Here is a 12,529-nt window from a genome sequence, read left to right on the forward strand (position 1 = left end):
TTCCTTGTATGGAGTCACGTGGTAGGAAGCTGCAGTATCTATCACCCATTCTGTTTCTTCTCGTGAGACGTGAACGCATGTCTCATCATGGGTTGAACAATAAGCTACATCACCAGAGATAGTCACTAATGTTTCTCCACCCTTATTCTTCGGCTGTGAACTGCTTTGACCTTGTTCCTCTTTCAATCTATAGCAGTTCTTCTTCATATGTCCCTCTAATCCACAATGATGGCATTTATATGTTGGTTTTCTGCCATCAGCTGACCTGCCCCTGCTCTTGCTTCTGCCTCTACATTTGTTTTTGCTACTCATTCGTTGTCTCCCCCGATTCTCGGTGACAAAGACATGAGTCTGATCTGTGCCCATGTCCTTTCTCCTTGCCTCTTCACTGAATAGGGCATCCTTGACCATTGACATGGTAAGTTTGCTATTCGGGGCTGAGTTGCTGAGTGTTACTACCAGCGTTTCCCAACTATCGGGAAGGGAACTAAGTAGCAGTAGCGCCTGAACTTCATCGCTAAGCGGCATCTCTACAGGCGATAACTGGTTGACCAAGCTCTGGAACTCACTAGTATGCTCGGCAACTGAAGTTCCACTTTTGAGCTTCATGTTGACTAAACGCCTCATCAGCAGGGCTTTATTCCTAACAGTCTTGGCCTGGTACATGTCCTCCAACTTTTTCCAGAGGACATATACGTCTGTCTCTTGTGCAACATGGTGGAAGACACTATGATCAATCCATTGATGGATCTGACCAATAGTTTTTCGGTTTGATTTCTTCCACTATTTCTCTTTGGCAGAATCAGGGTTTATACCCTTCAATTCAATAGGATCGAACAAATCCTTACAGCTGAGAAGATCTTCCATATGAGGTTTCCACAGCGTGTAGTTTGTGGATGTGAGCATAATCATAGCTCCGGAAGATGATGTTGACTCTTCTGTGGACATTATCACCTTACAAATAATTTTTTAACACAAACGGGGTTGAATTGTAGAAAACAGAGATCACCGTTACGTCCGGAACGGTTGAAAATGGTGGAATAGACACTTCGCGGCTTAAATTCCACTTACGGGGCAAAATTATAATTTTTATAAACTTTAGAGACCAAAAATGAAATTCTGAAAATTTCAGGGACCAAATTGTAAAATTTCAGAATTGCTACAATACCGCTACAGTACTGCTATAGTGACTTGCTACAGTGCCGCCAGCTGCTACAGTGAATTGCTACAGTGATCGTCTTCTCCGGCGAAAATTCCGGCACCGGTCGTCTTCTCCGGCGAGATTCCAGCGAGTTGACCAAACTTTGACCGCGTTTTCTGAGCTTGTTATAACTCCGTTTAAGTCGCCGTTTTTTGCGTTGGACTCGGTTCGACGAGACGAATCTAATGGTACACTCAAAATTTAATTTTGAGAAAACTTCAGAAAACCCAAAAACTCAACCAACGTCTCTAACCTGGCTCTTGATACCACTTGTTAGGAAGAGGGGATCGCCTGGACGTTGGGAGATATAAATTTGAGAGAAAAACAACTCTATTACTCACAAGAATAGATTTACAGAGTATTACAAAACTCTTACAAAAAAACTCTCAAACTCACACACACTCTCTAGGTTGTGATTACACTTCTCTGAGTGATTTAGGATGATTTACAACTGAGGTTTGCACCTCTATTTATAGCAAAAATTCTATGGCGGTGGAATGGTGTGAACGAGGAAGGTGGGCGGCCGTCATCGTATTCAACTTTGCTACTTCCGTATGAGTTGTTCAAAGCTGTCTTCTTTGAATATCTAGAAACAAATCTTGATTACATCATCTAGAAGGTGAAGCTGGAATATGGCTGGAAACCATCAGATTGTTAAAGTAGATTGAATCCAAGAGGGGGAAATAGTGGTGCAACAATTTTCTGAGACAATCCTGATGCCAATAAGAGTTGGAGAAAAGAAAGAAAGAGAAGTGATTCATCACATACAATATAGGATAACAACAAAAGAAAGTTCCAAGAGATGTGTACAGTGCAGACTTGACAGTATGAAACGAAAGTAGCATAGAAATAAGGATGCAAGAAGAAAGAAGTTATATAAAGTTGCGGTTGTTTAGAATTGACATTTCATGCCACATTGTAAACAAATAAGATTTTTTCTATCCAGACTACCTGAGAAGGGCCTGAAATATACTTATTCAGATGTACGCGACCTAATCAGGTTTTTCCGTAAATTTTTTTGACCCTTTTCCTTCGCACCTCAAGAGATATGCTTCAAGCTTGAACATGAGACCTCTTGTAAGTTTATCATGACCCCAACCGCTGGTTTGTCACACTAAATGGAGAAATCTAGATTCCAACTGTTTGGATTTGATATTCAAACTTAAGAACACAATGTGAAATGGTGCATTGGATGCATATAATGGCTGGTTATTCTCCATTTGTAGAATCATATCAGTACATTGTCTTGATGATTAAAAGTAATTAATTACAATTTTTTGTGGAAAGTGTTTCTGGTTTGACTAACTTATATAAATGAGTGTTATGAAAACTACAATCGAGTTATTTACGTCCATACTCAACATCTACACGCATTTGACCAAACATTGTCAAGTTATAGCTTCACCAATAGATTGTGAGTTCAAGTCCCGACATGAACTAATTTGAGGATTTTGTGTGCACTCTCTTTTTACCCCCATATACCGTCAAATTAGCCACATTGCATATACCGTTATGGTGATTAATCTGTGGCCGCTAAACCAGTTAGCCTTCTACAATGATGTTTGATGTACTGTATATTCATGTTTCTAGAGGATGTATATAATCTACAATCAATAATATACTTGTTTAATCTAATCTATTTCTAATTGAGTATTAATGTGAAGTGTAAAATAATATTTCTTTGACGGCTTAAAGAAGAACAAAATAAATTTGTTCTAAGACAAAAGTAGATCATGGTTTTAACTTGGATTAATCCTTGAAAGTCATATGACAAGAGTAAATCTAGATCAAAAAATTAAGGTGTTTATCTGAATTCATTCATCACAATATAGCCCATTTATGATGAAGCTCAAGAGACGAGTTGCATATATCTACAAATATGTAGAATATACAATCAAGGATCTATGGAGATAGGCTATTATGATCGAATGTGGTTGACTGTAATCTCAAGAGAGTTAAAGTACATCATCATGTACAATCTACGACATAGTTATAGAGTTACTGGATCGTGCACATATTTTTTACTTAGATATATGTTGCGAGTTCATCAAGTCTAATTATTGACCATTTGATATTTCCAAAATGAACTTAATAAATTATTAAGCGAAACTGTATTTGCTCGACATCATCGAACATGTAATCCACTCTCAATCGCTCTTTGCTCTTTTTAGTTGGAGGGCAAGATTTCATATCCATTTGATAATTCCAAAGTGAACTTAATTAACTACTTTTGATGAATCAGTTTAGAAGAAGTGACACTGTAGATGATCTTAAAAGTTACTATTCTCTTGTCTTTGAATTTAACAAGTTTACTCCCATTATACCACTTCCTTTCATGGATACAATAACGTTACGTCTACACTTTCTTTCAGGATGAATAAGGACATAATCAGTGTTGTCTATGACATTCTTCTTAAAACATTCGTGTTCAATATATTAATTATTTATACCAATGTATAAGTATTTAAACTAAATGTACAAAAAAATATTTACATACTTCTCTTTCTCATTTATGCTTAAAATCACGAAATGCAGTGGGAGCAAGGGGAGGGCGCCGAAAGCGGTGGTGCCCTCAAGGGCCTAAGTTAGCATGAGGTGAGCACGAGATTGTTGGCACCGCTCTAATGGTAATGAAAGTTGTATAACTTGGTTAGATCAGCTATCTAGTCCAAACTTGTTTTTGGTGTTATCTTAGTAACGTTTTAATATATGACCTTAGAAATCTTTTTAATAGAGTTTGATTATATTGTTTATTTTTCCGATAAAGCATGAATGTTAGTGCATATATGAAAATCTATAGTTCTAATCGTTTTGTTTAATTAATTCAGTCATTTGTTATTGAACATTATTGCAATTGTACATTGACTTTTGTATATTGTTTGTTTACGTTATCTTGATAATCGTGCATGATTTGATATCATTGTTAAGTATGAGAAAAGGAGATTGTTAAAGAATAAATCCGAAGTCAAACTGACTTACTGTCGATCGAAAGACAGATCTCTCGGTGGACAGAGCTAAGTCGGTGGAAGTTGAGTAACAGTCGACTCGACTGAGGAACTCAGTCAACGGATAGACAGTTTGTCGATCGAATGTCGCTGCAAATATATATATAGATAAGGGTTACGAGTTACATTGAGAGGTTACACACTTTGCACAAACCCTAGCCGCGAATTCTTCGTGGTTTTGGTCCCAAACATACCCAACACCAATGACAACTCTAGGTGACGAATGTCGATATAATCTAGTTTAGGTTTGATTCATCGATCCCGAAAGGTTAAGTATATTTGATTAAAGCTTTTTCTAGTGATTTACGTATCTAGATCAAATATGCGTTTAGTCTAAGATCTGCACTTACGTCTACAATGAATGATATTAAGCAAAGTAGTAAGTAATCAAAATGATGAAAGTCACGAAACGATACAAGAAAAGGCTGGGACAACTACAATACAATAGACATAACAAAACATACCAAAACAAATCATGAAGACATTACAAATGAGTAAACTAGATTCGATACTCTACAAAAGAAAAGCTACTCATCGCAGATAAGGAACCATGGGCACGTTGTGCAAATGTAATGTTGGTGACTATAACGCATCTTCGAATTTGAAGCTAAAAGAACACTTTAAGCTTGATGGCCCGAACTAACTCCATCCAATACGTGAAAACCCCTAAAAACACGGCATTAGTCCTAGAAGTCCAGATAAATCAAAGGCCGCGAGACCAATTAAGCATCAAAATTTTGAATCTTTAATCTCTAAACTTGAAAATAATCGGAAGGAAGACTTGCTAGCGAAGAAGGACGTTGCATCTTATATTCTACCATTTGAATAAAACCGACCATATTTTGGGGTACCAAGTGCAATGTAAAAGGTGGTAACCGACGCTTATACCTCGCACACCATATACACAATGAATCATGTCCGAACTGATTTGTTCTTGGATTAATTCCTATTGACTAAAATTAATGTAAGGAAATTTATTGGGGAAGTTTTCAAATATTTCCTTGTTTAATTCCTATTGCACTTTTAATTGACTTCGACAGTATAGAATTTATTGTTCGTATGTGTGGACAAATTGAATTTAGTGATTCTATATCTTTCTGTTTAAGACATAATCTTATTGCCTTAGGTAATATATATTTCAGAATTAATTTAGTAGTTAATGCGAAGTCAATAAGTATTCATGTACTCCGTAGTAGTAATAACTAACCGATAATTTATAAAGTAAGTTTTTTTCGCATAAGAAAAGAAAAATACTAACCGTGTATTTTACTTTTTTCTCCTTTATACATAGAAAGTAAGCATTTAATTTCCCTTTAATTCAGGTTTAATTCATGTTTTCTTAGCCCTATCCTATATATACACACACCAATGAGCCTTCATTTCCAAACATCTTTCAAACAAATTTGTCTTGAAAACTTTGAAGATGATGCAGGAGGGATCAGTATCTCAAAATCCAAATGGTGAGAGCAGAAAGCATGATCTTGTTGATGATGAACAAGTGCTTCCTTTTAAAAAAAGGGCACGATTTTTATGCTCTGATGAGGACGCGAGTCATATATATATATATATATATATATATATATATATATATATATATATATATATATATATATATATATATATATATATATATATATATATATATATTCCATGTTTTCGAACAATAATAGAAGTTGTTGAGAAAAATTTGAAGTCCTCTAATGACCAAAATGATGGTGCACATGAGAAAAAGAAATTCTATCCAATTGTGAATCCATCATCAGCTGCAGCTTCTGACATGGATCTTGTTGAAATTTGCTTGTCCACACTAATGAACATGAGGTTTGTGTCTTTAATAGCTTTTACGTACAGATTATTACAACCCTTTACAGCAAACCACCACCACCACCACCACCACCACCACCACCACCATTATCATTATCATTATTATTTATTTTGCGAAATAAGAATTCTATATAAAAAGATTAAAATGGTGTATTTATGGGTACTGGTGTAAAGTTAATATTCATGCAATTATTTTATTACTCATTTAAGGTCATATTAATAAGTCCTTTTTTTCTTTTATTATTTTGAAAAAACAAGAAATTAAATATAAAAGAGATCTTTTAACATAATCCAATTAAGACAAAGTCATAAAGATCAAGAAACGATTATCTTTGAGAAAACTTCAATCTTTTATATTTTCCTATCTTCAGCTAATAGACTATATATGTTGTATGGCAGTAGTAGTAGCCTAAGGAGGCCTGGTATTATTGCTAATGGAGTTCAATTAAACCAAGTTGATGCAAAACATGGTGACAATAAACAACAAACTGCAGAATCTAAAGTTAGTATTGATGGTAACGGCAACAACAACCAAGTTGCTGATCCTAAACCTGTGTTTCTTGACGTTAATGTTCCTTGTGAAGAACAGACTGAGACAATGCAGCAGCCTGTTTCAAGGGTGCGTTTATTTGGTATTGACCTTGATGGAGAAAGGACCATCAACCATGTACCAGCTAGGAGGTGATGGTGGTAGCGAGTCATCGAGACAAAGGCCTGATAGAGTAGGATTGCAGGCCAGGGCCTCTCGTCAATTCCAAATTTTTCATATGGGTCCAGTTCAATTAATATAAAATAGGTCTTTTGTATACAATAGTTTTAAATATATGTAAGAAAAAGTTCGGTAAATACTAAAAAATTAGATTAAGTACCTGTATTAATCATAACGATATTTTTTCATAAATATTACATATTGTTGGATTATACGCCCATTTGGATTATGAGCCCAGTGCGAGCGCACGTGTTGCACGCCCTCAAATTTGACCCTAAGGATTGCGTCTGTTTTATCGTGATGTATAGAATTACTGTTTGTCGTCTGCATGTGATAAAATTGCATGATAATGATGCCGTGTACATTTTTATTTTTCTTTTTATGATTATCATATGCTTTTCTTATAAGCCATCCAAACTAGTTTAGTGGTTAACGTCCACATATACTCTTTAGATTCAGACGTATATCTTGGGTGATCAGGAAAATGGTCAAAAATAGTTATGAGATACTCGATTATATGTTGTGTACATATAAATTAATACCTCCCTCGCTAGAGTTATCCCAACATTTATTTGTTTTTCTTATAGTTTTTAGTAGCGCTTGTGATGTGCGATGAGTACTAAAGCTATAGAACGTATACAAGTAACATTGTGCTTGTGGTTTAAGACTGAAATTATTAGTTTCCATCACTTATTGTTATTTGAACCGCACTTAATAAGTCTTGACAAGTATAAGCAAAAGTTCTTGAAGATAAGAATCTCAAGTCAATCCTCACTAGTTACAATTAGGGCAATAAAAAAACAAATCTCAGGTGGAAGCCCTAAAATTTAGTATATATGTCTCATTATTAATCATCTACCTCGTACCATTGCCGACTTCCCTTATTGTACTTTAAACTATAAAAAGCCGAAAGTATAATTACGTTTGCGATTTAGTTCAAAATGCGCAATGTATTCCAGAATCTAATCTAACATAAGTTGATCCAAAAGAAAAGAATGGACTTTGTGATTCATATAGATCGAAAAGATGGAGGTGATGTAATTGGTCATGATTCGATCACTAGATCAAATAACATGTTAACAAATTTCATCTTTTCTACCAAAACTTACATGTTTAAGGTGCACACTCTGGATCAATTATTGATGGTTTTAATGAAATAAGCTAGTAGAAAGGTAGATCCTAATAAATTCTTTAGTAATTAAGGTTAAAAATGATGATGCTCTTTCGAGCTAACGTCAAATAGTAATCAGTAACCTTTTTCCTGTTCAGGCTACTCGGAAAGGGCTGAATATTTTTACTTACAAGTATGCAGTCTAATCGAGTTATCTTGTAACTGTTTAATTATGAGCTTCAATCGTCACTTAAAATAAGCTGGGGTTTGAACCTGCAGGATTAGGAATGGTTTGTTCTTTCAAATTAAATCAAAAAAGTTGTGGATGCATTTATTACTTTGATAATTTTAATTTGGGCTGAAGGCTTTATGAAATTACCATAGTTAGATAGGAAGCAATAATGATCAATCTTCTTTTCAAATTGCGTGATATCTCTAAACCCTTTTTCCGACGTGCTTGGCCTCCCCTTTGCAAAAGTTATGTAGTTGGTCACTTTACAAAAGTTACGCGGTTGGTAATCTTTGGTAATGTTTTGTTAATAAATCCTATAAGATGATTACTTATGTATTAGGGTGAGAAAATGGGTGAGACAGAAATTAAAGAGGAAGAAATCCTATATAAGATGATTACTTATGTATTTTGTTAATTTTTTGCGACAATCAGAATTGCCTTGCAAACATTTGTGTCCATATTTTTGTAAATATATGATACATCAGATATGATGACAAACACTATGTCATTATTGTAACCATAAACTTCGAAAAATAAGTTGAGTTAGGAGACTTATAGCGTTGAATAAATTTGTTGTGACTATTATCCCAATTCCCAGATGACATGTTTTTCTTTTAGCTAAAATTTTATGATTCGCCCAATAAGGGATTAATCATATACCCAAACAGGACCCATTCAAAATTGTAAGAAAATGGGTCAAAATTGTTACATCCAATAGTTTCTAAGATGGTAATGAATTGTCACATTTTGTGTGATCAGGATCCAAAACTCCAAGTAGGCAGTGTATACACTCAGCAGATGCAATTGCTCAAAGACTAAAGACTCTTTCACTAAACGAGACAAAAATTCTTGCCAGAACAATTGCAGACTGGTTTAGCAATATCAACTACTAAAGTAAGTGCATTTATTCAGAAAGTTCAAACTAAACCAACTTCAACCAAATTGGTTGAGCTTCCGAAGCGTAAGTATTTTTAGAACTATCTATCTACATACCTGCTTTTGTGTTGGAAGATGTGGGTACTTTGAATGGGACAATGGTGCTCGAAGAACCCATCTTTGTAGGTTTGTCAAGGCGTGAAAGAGGGAGTTCATCTTTTGGTAGGCAGCTTCCCTCTCGGTGCTTTGTTGCAACTTCAGTTCAAGCCAAACGGTCACTGATTACAATGAGGGAGTCATCTTTTGGTAGACAGCTGCAACGATAAAGAATTTATTAGATTTCCAAATATCCAAAGTCTTGTCAAAGTACCTTATTACAATGAAATCAATATTCTCATCATTTACATTTTTCTGGAATTTTTAAGTTTTTGTCACTAATCTCAGGGAGGAGTTTGCTACAGCAAAGGTGGATTCAATGTATAAATTATCTAAGCATGTAACGGTATTACTTCATTTTCTTTGGTAATTTGGGAGGAGTCAAAGTGTCATAATGGGTCGGATTGGGGCATTAAATATGAGCAATGAATAAAACCTGAAAATGGTTATCAACATACCTGGATCATTGACAATTAATAAATCTACAAATAGAACACGGTTCTCTTAAGAGAACTAACTTAATTAAAGCCTACTAAGATCCAAATGGGCAATAAAAAGAATTGTAATTAGCCAAATCGAAATTTAGTAAAGACATATATACATAAACATTGATTTAGGAAATGGGTGAAAGTAAAGCGAACATATTATGACATAGATTGAGTAAGCAAACACCATAGAACCAAGATAAATATAATTGTTGAAGCAAAATACTTAACAACGACAAACATAAATCAGGAGAAAGAAATTAATTAAATTTTACCTTTATTGGTTTTTTTCCTTGACATTTCATTGAAGAATTTGTGTCTTCATCGTGGAAAAATCTATGTATATTCAAAAGAACAGAGCTGAAATCAGATTACATGTATTATGCATAGTACATACTAAAGCTATAAGAATAATTTCACGCGTAATGTTTGTATCCTTTTCGCCATGAGTGTTTGACTTACCCCAGTAAAATAGCAATCAACAATCCTCATTCTCATTATTACCTCGATTATCTGTAAAAAAAGAGAATACCATTTCCGAGGAGTGCAACTACACACTGTAGAGTTGCTGCTGTGACCGGAAAATGCTGCATAACTCGGTAAGTAAATAAATTTTATAAGTTTAGATGTTAAATACCATCACCAACTATACCAAATGCAGCAGTTCGAATTCGTTCACCAAATAAATCAGAAAAATAAGAAAACAGATCATTCAAAAATTATTAATACATATGAGATCAGATTGAAAACAATAAAAAAAAAAAAAAAAAAAAAAAAAAAAACATACCTTTTGCATTTCTACAGATTTCAGTTGACGACAATGAATCCATAATCGCCTCTGCAGATGAACTGCAGGTAATAAGGGCTGCAAAACTTTGGTGAAAATTCGGAAGGCCCACATTGTAGCAAAACAATATTGTTTATAGAGAAAAAAAATGAGGCTCAGATCCATGTATAAAATCAAGCAAGAAAACATGGGTCGCCATGGCTGCAATCTTTAGATTGCCTCGCCAAGATACGAACTCATTCTTTTTTCTCATTGTTAGACTGATGTCCCACATATTCATCATCATAGCCTTCGTTTCTAAAACCTTTTCAATATTAACCTCGGTCGTCCTTATCAGAGGGTGTAGATAACATATTACACTTACCTCAGTTGTTTAAAAAGAGAGTCGCCACCATATCCGAGAGCTGCAGCCAAACTCCACAGAATGGCTGCCATGCCCAGAGGGTGTAGATAACATCTTACACTTACCTTAGTTGTTTAAAAAGATAGTCGCCACCATATCCGAGAGCTGCAGCCAAACTCCACAGAATGGCTGCCATGCCCGAGGATGGCAGCAGAGCTGCTAAAATCAAACCAAAAACAAATAACATGGTGCTGAATAAAGTTCAACATATACCTCAGTAAAATAGAAAACACTGACCCTGCCTTACACTGTTACTTCAATTAATTTTTTACTTCCAAACTGAAAAAACATTCACTGAAAAGGGATCGCATAGATAAGGAAACATAAGGAGTCGGTGAAAATAAGATATGTAGAATAAAATAGAACGGTTTCACGTGGGTGAAACCCATCAGCCCACAAATTAAAACGACATCCGTAGTGAATAGAACAACCACTTTTCGCATACCTTTTAGTATATAAGCTAGTTAGGCTCAAATATGATATTGAGGCCAAAAGAGGTCCCAAAACCCGCCATGGCTGCAGACACAAACAGTTGCAATGATTATATACTTTCCGGGTGTTGCCTCACCATAAAACGGGAGGGACCATAAAGATCACAAATCATCACAGCCACTATCGATAAAACCATAACCGCCATTGACACGTTCACTACCATACAATTGATCAGAAAACGTAAGAACATGATAATTCGAGCCAACAAACGAAAAATAAGATCAATATGATGCATCATCAAGTTAGGGCATGAAAACAGACGAAGATCGCAACCGTCAATACAACCACAACAGTCATTAACAACATCAGAAGCATACAATTGGAACTGTGTAACCACAAATTAAAGCAAAAGAAGACGATAGTGAAACTCACAGTTCAATGAAGATGGCAAGCCAAAACCATCGCTACCGAAGGCCACCAACCAAGCTAGAACAACAGAATATCATTACGCTAAGATAACGGAACAGCAACTTGACAAAATATTAGTTAGGCTCATATATGATATTGAGGACAAAAGAGGTCCCAAAACCCGCCATGGCTGCAAACACAAACGGTTGCATTGATTATATGCCTTCCGGATGTTGCCTCGCCAAGAAACGGGAGGGGCCATAAATATACCCTAAAAAATACCAAGCATCACAGCCACCATCGATACAACCATAACTGCCATTGACAATTTGACTACCATACAATCGAGCAGAGGACAAAAGAACATGATAACTCGAGCTAACAAATGGAAGATAAGGTCAATTTGAAGCATCATCAAATTAGGGTATCAAAACAGACAAACATTGCTAGCGTCGATACAACCACAACCGTCACTAATAAGATCAGAAGCATACAATCGGTAAGAAAATTGTGTAAATACATATTAAAGCAAAAGAAAATGATAATGGAACTCACAGTTCAACGAAGATGGCAAGTGAAAACCATCGCTACCGAAAGCCACCAACCAAACTAAAACAACATGAAATGATGGGAACGGCGTCGATAATCAACGTACATACCAGAAAAATAACATGTAACAACGCCAAAGAACAAGCAATATTAACCCTCATTTTTTTAAAAACCCTAAAAAAATTTTTGTACAATTGCTTCCAGAAATTAGGGTTGGCATCCAATTTCGTTCAACTGTACAACAACGGAATAAGACATGCATCCAGCAAATAAATAATTGGGAAGGTAATGGCGAGGAAAAAACCTCCCTTAATTTTACACCGATCTGAAGAAACAATCACTGGAAAAGTA

The sequence above is a fragment of the Rutidosis leptorrhynchoides genome, chromosome 7 (assembly GCF_046630445.1).
Source record: "Rutidosis leptorrhynchoides isolate AG116_Rl617_1_P2 chromosome 7, CSIRO_AGI_Rlap_v1, whole genome shotgun sequence".
NCBI lineage: Eukaryota > Viridiplantae > Streptophyta > Magnoliopsida > Asterales > Asteraceae > Rutidosis > Rutidosis leptorrhynchoides.